We start from the raw sequence: 16489 nt of genomic DNA on the forward strand, positions 1-16489 counted from the left end.
AAAGAGTGAGTGGAAGGGCTTTTTCAGTTCATTATCTGTTATGGAATGTGTCTCTTGCAGAACAATGACTCTTTTTTCATCCTCATGTGCTGAGTGTGTGTGTGTGTGTGTGTGTGTCTGTGTCAACACGTGCTTATTAGTTGCATTCCCCCTTCCTCCCTGTCGTGTGTTTCCCCCCTTTCAAACCACGTGAAACTTGACACATGACCATTTGGCATATACTATTGGAAATTTCATGACGGCCTTAGGGTGAGGTCCAGAAACTTGACCTATTACCCTTCTCCGCCCATTACATGGTAGTGAAACAGATATTTTTTCCGAAATCCGATGTTGCCAACAAATTCGAACTCCATGACAGCTCTCAGCTAAAATAGGAGGGGGTGAGTAAAAGCTGATCTCCGTTACTTGAGTAAGGAATGGAATGTTTTAAATGTTTTGGCGAAGAAAAAAGTAGCCTGGAAGCTGCGAGTCCTTCGTGTTGTTTTGTTATTTGACACTTCCAACAGAATATCTTTCTTCTTCCGTTAAGGAGCGAATCATATTTCCTGCCAGTTGGTCAATGTTTGTTCATCTCCCTGTTCTCTGTATAGAAAGAATGAAATAAACAAAGAAGGCAAGAAACACATTTTGGACTGTGCATTTTTTTAAAAGATAAACATGAATGCATCTATTGAAAAAAAAAAACACGAGGAAGATTTTAATCTATATAAAAGTATCTTCAATTCTAGTCGAATAATAATATCTGAAATGCATGATGAATTAACTTTCTCATTTACATAATAGATAAGGCAACAAGATATCAAAAATTTACAAACAGTGTATTTCAATTATATTTTACATTTTATTAAATTACATTATTTTTAATTATTTTATTACATAATTACACTATATTTTACATCGATTATTTTTATAGAATTCTTCACTAGAGCATAGGCCGTCTAAATTAATTTTCTTTTACTGAGTTTTCCTCATGACACCGGAAGAACATAGGCATAATATTAAATTTTCTTCTTTCTCTTCGGTATTTGATAGTGTTATGTATAGGCCACGGGGTTTAGATCGAGTTACACAGGATGACCATGGTTAGTTATTAGCGGAACAACTATTCTCATCTATTATATTATTATTATTGCTGAGAGGTATTTACGTATTTAATAGTGATCTAGGTATAGTTTGAATGAATTTTAACATTATAATGAGAAATGGGGAAATATTTTGGAAAGGATGCTGACAAATAATAAGTAAAAGGTAGTATCTCACAATTCGTTTGAGAGGAAAACGAAAATCGTGGACAATTCTGTCAAGATTTCTCGTTGCATAATTCTGTAAACTTTCCAATTGTAGTGTGAAATTTAGCACCAGGAAATATTTATTATTTTACTATTATAGTTAATTTAATATGCTTTGTTTCGGATTGATTCCCGATCAAACAGAATTTTCAGTTTTTAATCTACATCTTTAGATAATTGAATTAAGAAAGAGGGAACCTTGGCCTAGAACAACAATAAAGAAAGCAATGTGATCACCACACATGACACAACTTGCCTTCGTTGTAACATTAAATTATTATTTTTATTACCACTAATCATAAAATTATTTATTAACTGGCTGAAGAACCGGCGTTCACGGGAAGAGTAGATTTATGGAGAATATTTGAAATGTTAATCATATTTGAACCCTTTTTTCGCATTTAGAACAGGTATTTAAATGGAAATTAAATTATAAAAGGTTAGGCCACCCAAGTGCTATTTTCAAAAATTGATTTTAAACTGTTTAACAGCTTTTGACATATTTTATATTTGAACCCTTTCCCCCTAGGATACGCCTTTAATGAAAGTGACATGAAAGAAATCCGACTCCAGTCAACTGTTACCTACATTGCAAAATCCATTTGAAACAATCTATCCGTTTTTCTCATGATGATGACAAATAACATCATTTTGAGTGTGGAGGACACATACCTCTTAGGAAACTCATTATAATGAAAGAGATCTGGAAAGCCCAGTTTGAGCCAAGTGCTAATGTTCCAAAATTCTTTCCAAACGGCTCAGCAGTTTTCTCGTGATGATGAGAAGATAGTCTCGATGTCTTCTTTACAAAATTTTCTTTTTACTTTCGAGTGACGATAGGAAATAAGAAAGTATAGCAATCATGAAAAAAAAAATAGATTTAAACGGATTTGTACGTTAGATGATCCCTACATGTCTCAAAACGGAGTTCTGTTCGTCCCAGTGAAAATATGTTCGGTTGCCTAGAGGGCATATCTACGGATCAGCGTATCGAGACATAATTTTAAACTTAAGGTTTTTTACAAGATTCTCTAGCGTCATTTTCCAATTTTCTTAACACCTCTAAAACTACGAGTAGTTTACTGAAAGATGAAAATCAAAATTTGTGATATTCTCAAAAACTACTATAACGAATTTCTTTTCGTGTTTCATAAATCATTTGGTAGAGCGTTCACCTCCGGTGCTCGGGATCCCTGGTTCGATCCCAGCTCGCGCCGTGTGGACTTTGTGGTGAACAAACGCCGTGCTCGTGGGTTTTCTCGGGGTTCTCCCGTTTCCTCCCACTTTCTTCATTCCACCATTTCATGCATTTCTCATCTTCACCGTCTCCTTTAGCCTAACCGGCTTATGCGTGGGACGTAAAACTTAAAACATCAGTAGCGTAGCCAGGATGTGTCTTTGGGGGGGACAAGTGCTGTTATAGGTACATATAGAGGAATTACAAACAAAAATATATAAACATAAAATATATAAAAAATTACAAACATCAAAGTACCAAAGTACATTGTCGGACCTCTTTGGGGGGGGGCTGCCCCCCTTCCCTACGCCACTGGGCAACATGAGATCAGAAATTTATGAATAATGTATTTTAATTATATTTTGCATTTTATTACATTATATTCAATTACTTTATTACATAATTACATTATACGCGTATTACATCGATTATTTTTATAAAATTCTACACCAAAGCATAGGTCGTCCTAATTAATTTTCTTGCATTATATGCGATGTGGCCGTGTACTTAAAAATCTTTTATTTCTTTTTTTTTTTTTTTTTTTTTTTTTTTAACTAGCATTAACACAAAATAGAGCATGTACCTTTCGTTTGCGAGGGGGAGAAAAGAGCAAAATGGAATCCCAAATCCACGGCAAGGGGGAAAAAGAAAGAGAGGAAAGTGACCTCTTAAACCCACATGTGTAAGTCATAAATCAGAGTATAACAGAGACCCAAAACTATGGCAACGTTGGTGGATACACATTTACTTACAATGTCACTAGTAATGGGATACGAGTGTTCGGACATTGCCGAAACCACCCACGGAGAGTTTTCTTGTTCTTGCGACGAGATTACATCCACTAAATAACTGACTATTTGCAATGATGGTGGAAAACCAATTTTCTCCCTAAACTTAACCCAACCCTAGGGTGATGCATTCAGGTTTTATTCCTATTTGAGAATCACGTTTACAAAGGATAATGAGGCAGCGAAAGGGGGAAAAATATAATGATATTTCGTAAACACGCTTTATATAGTAATATTACTTTCATGTATTTTTTTTTGGGGGGGGGGGGCTGTAAATTTCAGCATTGAAATTGACGCACCTGTATATATACACAAATGGTTAGCATTGTTTCGGGTTCGAGTCCTGGTGGGAACCCAATTTTCGGCATCGAACGTGCATGATGAGCCAACTCGAGAGCCTATGTGCAGACCAAATATCACGGAAGTGCCTCACGTGGCCAAATATCTAAATGCACATGCGTTCTGTGCCAGAGGCCTCTGGTTGAATCCACGGTGGGTATATTAGACTCAGAGACAAACTAGAAACATGAATCTCAAATCCGTCTGGGTGGCTATAACACTTCATGGGCTGAACTCGAGTATAGCTGAATGGTTAAGCACATGCCTTTGGTCTGTATGGTGCCGGATTTGATTGCCGGTGAAACATAGATATTCGGCGTTAGCATCTTGTGAGAGAATTTTGCCAACTGATCGACGATATCTTACCGATAGGGTAGGAAATTATTCTATTCTGAATAATGCCGATTGGTGGTGCAGATTTCTTACGAATCATACACATGACGAGTAGGTAATAGGTATTATAAGTTTTATTCGATATTATGAAATAAAAATTAAAATATAAGTAGAAAGACATCCAAGTAACTGATTTAATAGCTTTCTTTTATTACTTAAAGTACAATTATTGGGAACTTTGTTATCTGTTTTGGGAACTTTAAAGGGGTATAAAGGGTACATTAAGGTTAATGGAAGTGTCACAAAAGTTTGAATATTCTAATTTCTTTCATTGTGTAATACTGTACCTCATTAGTGAATTTGGTGACTTCAACTTTCGCCTATTCAAGATTCGCCTAATAACCTCAGGCAATGGAATTTACAGATGTAGGCGAATCTTAAATTCAAGATTTGCCTAATGCAAAATTGTGTTGGTAATACTGACACAAAAATTTGTAGTTTCTCAGTTAAAAGAAAAATTAAAAGGTACATATTAAAACAGTATTAGCGCAATTACACTATATGATTTAACACGGCTATTCCATCGTAACGGGTGTTACATTTGGACGAATAGAAATTGTTGTAGAAATGTCCTTACTGGGTCAAGATATATCAAACTGCCTCGAAACATCACCGTTTGACTGTGTATTTTAGTAAACACTTAATTTGTTACATATACATGATACCACAACTCAGTGAGAGTGAAAAATGTGGCGTAACGGGTGTTACAGCAATTGGACATGCACTTTCAGATGCATGCAAAGTTAAGCCAAACTCTGCGAATGTCCAGATCAGAATTTGTTTCCAATTATGTGTGCACTTTTCTGAAAGTATGATGGTGTGAATATTAGAATCAGAAATTCCATAAGTGTAATGGCTTTTATTTTTAAAAATGTTTAATACCGTAACGGGTGTTACACAAATTGTAACGGGTGTTACACAGTGCGAATGAACCTAAACCAACTTCACTTTTAATGAACATATTATGTAAAGAACGAAATATTACAATGTTAATAGATAAAAAAAATACACATGTAGTACAGTGTAGGAAATAAAAACACAAAATAATAAACATATAAATCAGAAGAATGTAGGAAATTTCAGTATTAAATATGTAGGTCTGTTGATACATTGATCATCAACAAAAGTCTATTTTTCTTATGCTTCAGTGACATTAACTCTGGAACTAAACTGCTACACAACTTTGTTATTATTTAATTTTCATAATCGGATTTGGCAGTTTACCAATCACGTCATGAAAATGAATTATATTGTGCCGTGTTGGGAAAATCAGCGCCCGGGGCGAGAGTATACGACGGCGCCCCCGTACATATTAGTCAGGTCGACAGACCAGCCGCGAAGCGACACTATGTTTGGGAAAACCATAAGAAACTTTTCCAAAATAAACCCTGCTTTTCCTTGATTTCGAGGATTTTTTATTACTTTTTTCCTTCAATTTTATATATGTGCACATGCATTTCCCTAACATGAGTAACATCATAGGACCAATTCTAAAACAGGAAGAGGATTTAAGTGCATACTAATTTGTACTTATATGTGAAATATTTTTTCTCTCTTTTTTTCTTTCCTTTTCTTTTCCTACCGAATTTTCCCCCTTACTTCGGCGCCTGGGGCCGTCGCCCCGCTAAACCCCCCTTACGGCACGTCACTAGTATACTTTCTAAACTTCGGCGTAGTTTGAATTCCTTTTCGCCACAAGATTTCAAGAACATAACTCTAATATCACAATTTTCGTCCGAAAATCCTTGACGGATTCCAACTTGACGATAATATTTGTTACTTATTTCATCTTTCATTGCCAGCAAGACAACATTCCAACACAAACATCTTTCCGCAAAGGGCTGATCACAACTTCATTCGGAGTCTGCGTACACATCATTGTAGTGTAGGGTTTTTCTGGTTTCTTAATGAAAATCTGTCGCGCTGCAGCCACTAATGATTTGCTAAACGAAGACTTCCAAAGCAGCGTATTGGGCTTCTGATTGGTAGACTTCTGGTATGTAATGAGTACCCAATTAAAATATGATACTTTTATGCTATTTAATCACTACCCTGAGTATGCGACTTAACGGGGGAATGAGAGGGAGTCCCCCATCGTACGATATCTCATAGATATTATATTCTCTGGAGTGCATTTCATCACCTCCGGTATAATGTTCCTTAATTTCGCCCACTGCTCATCCTTACCATAATTTATATCTTCAGAAGAGGACCCTCTATAACTTTACTAACTTCAAATTCCCTATTTAGAGCCTTAGAGCTAGTCTAAGTGCACATAATATCACTTTTAAACCAAGCTAACAATTCACGTGTAACACCCGTTACATTGGCAATGTAACACCCGTTACGCAGTTTTTGCCTATTAATTTATAAATATAATGATATTCATTTTCTTGTTGTATTGCCCATGTGCTCATTTTTACTTTTGCAAAAGATAGACTACTTCTGACTTTTAGTACAAGTTGTATAGAAAAAAATATATCTTTTTTGTAACGGGCGTTACATAATTTCTTCGGTACCTAAAATAGTCAAATAGTAGACTACTTAATATACTAACAGCTTTAAAACTTCTGAGATTCAGTTCCTAAGGTGTACGTGCTTGTCTACATCGCAGTGCAACTGAATCAAATGCTTATCATGTGTTGTTTAGGGGTGTCCAATATTGTTGGTAAATTCTCCCTTCGACTGGCTTCGTACAGCATAAAATTTCAATCGCTCAAAAATACAAAAACTAAAACGTTTTAACAAGAAATCGATCTGCATAGTAAATTTTGAACCTTTCTGGTCATTTTTATATAAATAACGAGCAAAATATATTTAAAACAATTTTCTGTCCTTAGGCTCATATTTACGTGGAATGGCCGAACATTATATATTTCCCATCGGAATATGAAAATGTTACATGAAGTTACAAAATGTATTACAGAAAACATAAAATGAAGTAACATAAATTCTACGAGAGTTTGCATAAATTATAAAATTAAACAAAGCACCAAGAATCAGTATAAGCACAATTACGGTATACAAATAGATAGTATATTCTTGACAATGAGCATCTGCATTAGAAATGCTAATTTTTAATTAAGTGCAAACTTTTTAGTCCAGCATGTAGTAAAAAAAAAAAAAAAAAAATGTAAATTAATGAAACTTGCAGGACAACTTATTTCCATCAAAATAGGCAAATCCTAAAAGTGTCCAGATTCTACCTTAAGCTTCATCCAATATGGCTCCCACATCTACTTTGGTCGTCACAGTCTATAGAAAAATCATGCTTTCCTTGATTTCTTACTTTAGGTTCAATTATATGGTCTTGGAACTTAAAATATTTTGTAAACAAAATATCATTTCGTTTGATATACAATACGTCTCTGTAGGTTAGGTAGATATAGTTACAGATGATAGAGTAGGCTTGTGTCGCTTAATCTTGTATATCTGTTTCTTTCAAGCGTATTTTTCTGATTTTTTAAAACTCTTTCATAAAGAAGGCAGATTTCATCAACCAGCCAAAATGTTTAAACACTGTACATAAAAATGCAGGAGGAAACATGGATGGCGTGATACTATTTTTACGAAATTTCAGGAAGTGACACGACTTTTTCTCTGTTCCAGAAAGAAAGAAAAAAAAAAAAAGCTTGTTGGAAACTAGTCGAGAGATAATTGCAACAGGTTGTGGGTATATTCAACAAATCAACTTACTACGAATCCTGACGAACTAGTAAAAGTGGGATAACATTTCTAATTACACTTTTATGCATCGCCTGATGATGATGCACTGCTTTCTGTCGATATTTCTCATACAGAAGGCTTACTTCACACCAGTCACTCATCTCTCATTTTTACCCATAAGAGCAAATGCGAGCGGACTACACGTACTGAAGGTGTATCAAGAGCAAACTTGGCTGGAGGAAAATATTTCAGGAATTGAATGGGGATCGGAGGAGAAAATGAAGAATGTGACCCAATTACTTGTTTGGATATACCAGCACTAAATTCTTTTCTGAAGCTGATGTATTGCAAATATATACTTTCATGTACTTAGTCTAACTCAGCGTTTCCCAACCTTTTTAAACTTGCGGCACACTACAGGTATAACTTGAATTCTCGGGGCACACCGATATATATATATATATATATATATATATATATATATATATATATATATATATATATATATATATATATATATATATATATATATATAAATTACTATTATTATTTGTAAATATAAAATTCCGTGGTATTTTAATGCGATTACTGATCTCCTTCTTATAGAGAAGAAAGCTCGATCACTGATTTTCCCCCGTGGTAAATCACTATGCTTATTTTTCATTCTAATTTTAAAATAGAAACACAATAGCAATGAAATATGGGACTCTGGTTTTTAAAAATCCACTTTCTCTTTCGAAGACTGTATCTAATCTTTAACTAAAAGGGAAGATCGCTAAATAACGAACAAATAAACAAATCTCCTATACTTTTAAAACACAAATGTATGTAATTTGTATGTATGTTTGCTTTGTTGAATTTATTGAATAATATGTTAAAGTTTCAAGTTACGAAATAGTCTGCAACAATAAAGAAGCAATAATGGTCATGACAATGATGACGTTTTTCAACATTAAAAATATACAGAAAAGTAACACAGTATGAAACTTAAAATTGTAGATTTATAGTAGAGGTTCATAGTAATGTGAAATACAAATATACATTTTACCCTATGTCTTTCAATTTGATTCCTATAGAATTAATAATTTGTTTCGATTTTCTCGCGGCACACCAGCGGCCCATTCGCGGCACACCGGTTGGGAAACGCTGGTCTAACTGTTCGTGTTCGAGATTTTTTTTTTTTTTTTTCCAGACATGTGCATTAATTGTAGGGAAATCACGTTTTGGGAATCAAAAAACAATCGGATGAAAGCAACATGTTGGCGTTATCTTAGTATTGAAACATCCTCGAATTATAGTACGTTACTTTTATGAATCTATCTAAGTTCTTTCTTTTTCTTTTTAGTTTTTCAGTGTAATAGATAACTTTCCTGTTCTAAAAGAAGCAGAGTTTATTATGTGAAACCTAAATTACTAAAATATAAACGCTCTCCGACTTTCTTCATCTGAAGCAGCAGTGGGTCTGATCCAACCCAACCGTGTCGTTTATGTCCCAACAGTGTACCGTGCTAGGGATGGGTTAACTTTTGTGTCTCTTATGTACTATAAATGATTTCTATCGTTTATAAAAAACTTAATTTTGCTTGAATAAAGTTTCTCTATGCATTTTGCTAATTAAGTTCACAGAAACTTCCATATAATGTACCATTATTCCCAAATTAACATATTTTGGATATATCAATTGAAATTATGGCATGTTGATATATTATCTTTATTTTTTTTACTCTTATAAATATATGTATAAAAAAAACAAGGAAATCAGAAAAACACACCTGAAAGAAACACAGGTACAAGATTAAGCGATACAAGCCTATTCTATAATTTGTAACTTTATATCTACTTCATCTATAGAGATGAATTATATATCAAAGAAAATTTTATTTACAAAATATTTTGTTTTAAGTTATAAGACCGTAGAATTGAACCTTAGGTAAGAAATCAAGAAAATCATGATTGTTCTACAGACTGTGACGGCCAAATTGGATAATGGCAGCCATTGGATGAAGCTCAAGAGAGATGTTCGGGAACTTTTTTAGGATGCGCGTCTCTGGCGGGGGAACGAGGGGGACGCGTCCCCCAGAAATTTTGAAATACAAAATATTCAATATTTTATTCTAATTTAATTTATTTATTAGCGACAGAATAATATATAAATAATAATAATTATATTTATTTGAAATATAATATCCAGGCTGTGAAACGATTATAACAGAGTTCTTGATATACGTTAGGGGGTCCGTGAAGGTAAGCAGGGAGGTAACAAATAGAATCGCAGATAATAAACAGTTTGGGCTAGTTAGTACCATTTAAATCACTTTCTTTGATGTACCCCCAAATTTTACATGCCAGGGACACCAGTGACTTTTAGGATATTACTACTCGTATACTGTGGAAAGGAAATTATCCTGCAAGTTTCATTAAGCTACTATACTTTCGCTGGGTTTGTCAAAATTTTTCTCTACATACTGGACTATTTAATAGGAGCGCAAAAATAGCTTCAAGAAAAAATGTTAACTATTAATGAGGTGCAAAACTACCAACGTATGGGAGCTAAACCAAATTGTTTTAAAAAAATCAACTTTCGCCCAATAAGAAAATTAATTCTGTGTCATCGCTTTGATTGGCGTTTGCATAGCTTGGAGGTATAGGCGAATCTTGAATAGGGGAAACTTGAATCCCCGGTGAATTTACATTTTTATTTATTTATTTATTTATTTTTCCAGATTTCATGTACCTCCTACGAACTGAGGTTCCAACGCTCGAAGGTACACTAGAAACTGGTAATTTTATTTCTCAGAATTGCCAATCTTAGTGCTCTGTCTATAGCCAGCTGTATGGCTAGGGTGAAAATTCACGCCTTTAATACTTAAATACCTATAAAGTGGGTTGAAATGGACTCAATAGCTACGTTTTGTGGTATATTTTCGGTATATATATTTTACGATATTCGTTTCTAGTACTTCATTCTTTTTAAGTCTACAAAATTTAGAATTTTGTTACAGTATGCTTTTAATAATTAATATTTGGAATGAAGACAACAAAATTTGTAGACTTAAAAAAAAATTGTAGTCCATTGTATTTGATGTAGAAATGGCAACATATGAATAATGACTTGTATTCCAAATAATTATAATTGTATAATGTTTATTTAAATAATTATTTGACATTCGAATAATTATTTAATTATTTTATTTATTCAAAACAACCAACATTTTTCTCGAATGTTTGAACAACATTTCGATTATTTAAATTATTCAGATTTTAACTACACTATTTAACCAAGTGTATACAGGCAATAAATATTCTTTCATGTACCATATTTTCTCATTGCACTGTATGTACCAAATTAAAAATTAAACAGCTGAACTTGCATATTTACAAAGCGCACAGTTCTAATATGAGCGTGAATCTTCTTTCCACTTCTCACTATATCTATGCAAGTCCCTTTACGAATACAAGAAGGACAGGAAGACTCTCAAAGGAAGTGAATTGCTATAGACAAACATATAAATGTAATATTTTAATACTGTACATAGAATGTAGGGGAGAGTTTGTGGCAAACTTGGATAAGTAATAGATTATACCAAATGCAAATATATTTTCTTATAATTCTATATCCGAGTAAGATCTCATTGTGGGTCCACAAGTCTTCGAAGTTGCCAGCTTGCAATATGTTCTGTAATTCAGATTAAAGCAAAGCGCCTGAAATGTCCATCTACCTGCTCTACGTAGCTCCTCTACTCGTTGCCTTTCACAAGGGTATCAATCTGCTAGTGACAATATTAAGCTAATAGGGCCAAAACAGCGTCTAAAATGTGGAATAGAAAAGTAAAGATAATTTTTTTGGAAAATATGAATAAGAACTGGCAAATTTACACAAAATTTGAAATCGACCAGCGAAAACACACGTTTCTAGCATTTGTAGTTTTCGAGTTCTCATTGTCGAAAGAATGGCCACAAACATAAAATTTTCTTGATCACAAACATATAAGCCTAGCATTTTAATATATACTAGCTGAACCTGCGCTCTCTACATAGCGCATCATTCGCATATGAGCATAAATCTCCTTCTCATTCCTCACGACATATGTACATATCCCTTTACAGACACAAATGAAAGACGTCTTGATTTTTAAAAAAAAATCGGCAAGGGGTATCACAAAGGGGAGAATTTTTCGATTATTTTTTCTCAATATCTCGCACCGTTTGCAAGATTTGAGCCTACTTCCGGTTGGAGTTTCTAATTCATGTATGACCAGTGTTTTCTTTCTTCTTGCATGCAGTATGTAATAAGCAAATACATATACAATTAATTATAATGTCAGTTATATATGGTGTTCATTGGGCAACACACTCAAAAAATAAAGATTTATCTTAAGATTTGAGAAATGGTTATTCTTCCTTTTTCACTATTATTTGGCCACGAAACAAACGCCTGAGACATATACAAACCCAATATACAACATTGTGGTGTTGGAATGTATAACGCATAGGATATGATGCTTTAGTTTTTTTAAATTTCAACGCTTCCAGTGTACCCTAAAAAATGTAATAAAGAAGTAATGGCCATTTTTTTTTTAATATCCAATTAGAACTGGACGATCTACGCAAAATTTCCAATCGATCAGTGAAAACATCATCTTTTTAGAGCCTGTAGTTTCCGAGATCTCATTGTCGAAAGGATTGACCACAAACATATAAACATAGTTTAAAAGATCTCGAAAGATGGAAGCACAATTCACATGCATTGATTTTAGAGAAGGCTTATTAAAATACAAAGGCTTTGAACAATAATTTTATAGCATAAACTTTAACTAATTTAGATTATTTAAAGTACAAATACTTAAAATGTTTGTCTCTGTTAAACGTGAAATCACACATAACCGTAAATGAAAGATTTGAAAGCCAAAGTTATAGGTTGGAGCTCAGGCGCTTTTAATTGCTATTGTAGCATTTTAATAGATAGACTAGTTGAACCTGCGCTCTCTACACAGCGCATCATTCGCATATGAGCATAAATCTCCTTCTCATTCCTCACGACATATGTACATATCCCTTTACAGACACAAATGAAAGACGTCTTGATTAAAAAAAAAAAAAAAAATCGGCAAGGGGTATCACAAAGGGGAGAATTTTTCGATTATTTTTTCTCAATATCTCGCACCGTTTGCGAAATTTGAATCTACTTCCTGTTGGAGTTTCTAATTCATGTATGATCAGTGTTTTGTTTCCTTTTGCATGCAGTATGTAATAAGCAAATACATTGAATACACAATTAATTATAATGTCAGTGATATATGGTGTTCATTGGGCAAAACATTCCAAACAATAAAGAAATGAAATGGAAATGAAATTTCTGAGTGTTACGTCCCACGATTATGCCGGTTAGGCTAAAGGAGACGGTGATTATGAGAAATGAATGAAATGGTGGAATAAAGAAAGTGGGAGGAAACGGTAGAACCCCGAGAAAACCCACGAGCCGGTGTTTGTCCACCACAAAGTCCACACGGCGCGAGCTGGGATTGAACCAGGGATCCCAAGCACCGGAGGTGAACGCCCTACCACTGAGCCACCGCCCCCCCCAAACAAAAAGATTCATCTTAGACTGGAGAAATGGTTATCTTCCGTTTTTAGTTGGGGGCGCGGTGGCTCAGTGGTAGAGCGTTCACCTCCGGTGCTTGGGATCCCTGGTTCAATCCCAGCTCGCGCCGTGTTAGACTTTGTGGTGTGCAAACACCGTGCTCGTGAGTTTTCTCGGGGTTCTTCCGTTTCCTCCCACTTTCTTCATTCCACCATTTCACTCATTTCTCATTATCACCGTCTCCTTCAGCCTAACCGGCATATCCGTGGGACTTTAAACTTAAAGATTTCATTTCATTTTTTCGTTTTTCGTTATCATATCATTTGGTGATGAAACAAACGCCTGAGGGACATGCAACCCCTATAAACAATATATGTGTTGGAATGCATAACTCGTAGGATATGATGCTTTACTCTTAAAATTTCAACACTTCTAATGTACCCCTAATAAAATGTAATAAAGAAATAACGGCCATGTATTTTTTTTTAAATATTGAATTAGAACTCGACAATCTACACAAAATTTGAAATAGACCAGTGAAATTGGTAGACCTACGTTTCTAGCACTTGTGGTTTGATGTCATTGTCAAAAGGATTGGAGACAAACATATAAGCTTTTCTTTGGAGACAAACATAAAACCTAACATTTTAATATGTAGATACTAAAACACTTTTTAAAGAGAGTAGCATTTGGTATGTATGTTGCATTTGGTGCTTCTCGGTACATGCTATTTTTTCTTATAAATCTATACACTTAATCATAGTAGGCATAATGTTCCCGAGGTAACTTTGTTTACTTAATTATATGCACAGGTGTATTGTGAATACTATGCCAATATTTAGCTTCAAATGAAGACTAGAGGATTTAGCGCTCATTACTTTGGTAGTGTTAATAAGGTAACTGTCCTATAACTAACTGTACGTTTTAAATGAGAAGAACTCTACGCCAATCCGTGTGAACAAAGCTGTAGCCTTTAAAAATGAAACCTCACTTTACCTCATACTTTACTTTACATCATAAATAGTAAATTTGGAGCATGAATGCAAATCTTTTATTCATTGAACTTGAAATCATCAAGTATAAGAAAGATAGCTTTACTTTTGAGAGACGGTATGGTGAACGTAAAAATAAATAAATAATAATAATAAATAAATTGAGATTTCAACAGATTTACAGATTTACACTTAAAAATGACGGCCTCATAAATTGTATTTGGAGCATGAATGTAAATCTTTTATTCATTGAACTTGAAATCATCAAGTATAAAAAAGATAGTTTTACTTTCGAGAGACGGTATGGTGAACGTTAAAAAAATAAATAATAATAATAAATAAATCGAGATTTCAACAGATTTACACTTTTATGGTCCCTATGTACTGAAAAATGTATTTTTCAATATCTGTACGCCCATTCTTTCGTCCTAATGTAGTACACTAAAGGACATAACCGTTCAAGATTCGTACCAACTTTTAAACTTAAGGTTTCTGTAAGAGTTTCTACGGACATGCTTCGAATGTTCTTCCTAGCCCCGAACAAATTATTGAATTATAAATTAATTATTAAATAACATTATTGAAACAAACAGTCGTAAGGCCCAATCAACATTGCTTTTACCGGCTTACAGTTACATTATGATTTCCCCCCCCTCAACTACAGTTCTGCCAAAAACGCGAGTCATTAACAGCATACTCGGCATAGAGTGTAGTATCTACCCAGTTTTTTTTTCTGTTGCCCTAGCGTAGTGTACAACAAAATACTTTGGTTTGTGTAATATTTACCTGTACCTTGGGCAGAAAGTACTCATACATATGCACTATACTTAGTAGAATGTTCATTTCATATTAACAAAAGAAGAATGTTTTTAATATATGTAAGTGATTATTATGGGATAGTTGATGATATGGACATGTTTTATGGTTACCTAGTCAGTGAGTTTGTGTACTTAACAGTTTTAAGAAAAGGATATTATAAGTTATATCAAATAATAAACCAGTTTAACATCGTTTATAGACGTTGTCAGTTTTATTAAAAAGGTGAGATTAATGGTATTTAAACATCGAAGCTAATATTTTTATGCCAAAGAATTACTACCACTTCGGATTTTTATCTCAGCAAACGAACCAGGTTTACGACTATCTTTTTGATAAGTCGTTGTAAAAATTTGGTTTACCTCACCCGGGACTTTGTAAATTCAATTCCCGAAGAAGAGTAAGGCTGAATTTACTTTCATATTACAGTTAATGAATACGAACTTAACTATATTGCGAAGTGGTAAAGTAATCATAAGAAAAATGGACAACGAAACAATGCAGCAGGAATCAAATACTAGTGACAGCGATGAGACTAGTGTAACACCAGGATTGGCATCGGAAGATATCTTGTTAGCTTTACAGCGACAAATAATGCAGATGTCTACCGAGATAAAGCAGACCATAGAGCAGAAGTCTGACGAAGCTAACAAGCAAAATGAAGAATTAAGTAGACGAATGGAACAGAAGTTTGACGAAGTTAACAAACAAAATGAAGAATTAAAGCAGACCATGGAACAGAAATTCAACGAATCTAACAAGACCATGGAACATAAGATAGAACTGAAGTTTGACGAAGCTAACAAGCAAAATGAAGAATTAAGTAGACGAATGGAACAGAAGTTTGACGAAGTTAACAAACAAAATGAAGAATTAAAGCAGACCATGGAACAGAAATTCAACGAATCTAACAAGACCATGGAACATAAGATAGAACTGAAGTTTGACGAAGCTAACAAGCAATATGAAGAATTAAGTAGACGGATAGAACAGAAATCAGATGAAACGAAACAGACAATTGTCCAGGTGGTGAACGACATTTCCTCACAGTTCGAGGAAAAGTTAAAAAGGATATCCGATGATTGTCGAGAAAAGCACAATCAACAAAACCAAGAAATTAGTGCTGTAAAAAAAGATTTAGAAGTAATAGAATCTTCCATTAAACAGCAAAAGATCCAGGTCAGCAACAACTCTAATAACATACGTGTAAATACACAGTTGTTAGCTACTATTCAGGAAGAGATTAGAACGTTACAGGCTAAAGACAACATTTACCGTAATAACTTGGGTAGTGATCGCTTTGAGTTGCCCCACTCACCAGAGATGAATTCGCCTTCGCCCGGATCTGATGAGGATATTATACTAGAAGAAAGTTGTCCGAAGAGCAC

The 16489-nt window shown here is 34.2% G+C and overlaps 1 long non-coding RNA gene across 1 annotated transcript in view; it reads right to left on the minus strand.

The window, feature by feature from the left end:
* LOC145669310 (uncharacterized) overlaps positions 1–16489 on the minus strand; it is a 34960-nt gene that overhangs the window by 15117 nt on the left and 3354 nt on the right. The window lies entirely within an intron of this gene.

Source organism: Thermobia domestica, chromosome 13, assembly GCF_964235325.1.
Source record: "Thermobia domestica chromosome 13, izTheDome1.hap1.1, whole genome shotgun sequence".
Classification (NCBI taxonomy): Eukaryota; Metazoa; Arthropoda; class Insecta; order Zygentoma; family Lepismatidae; genus Thermobia; species Thermobia domestica.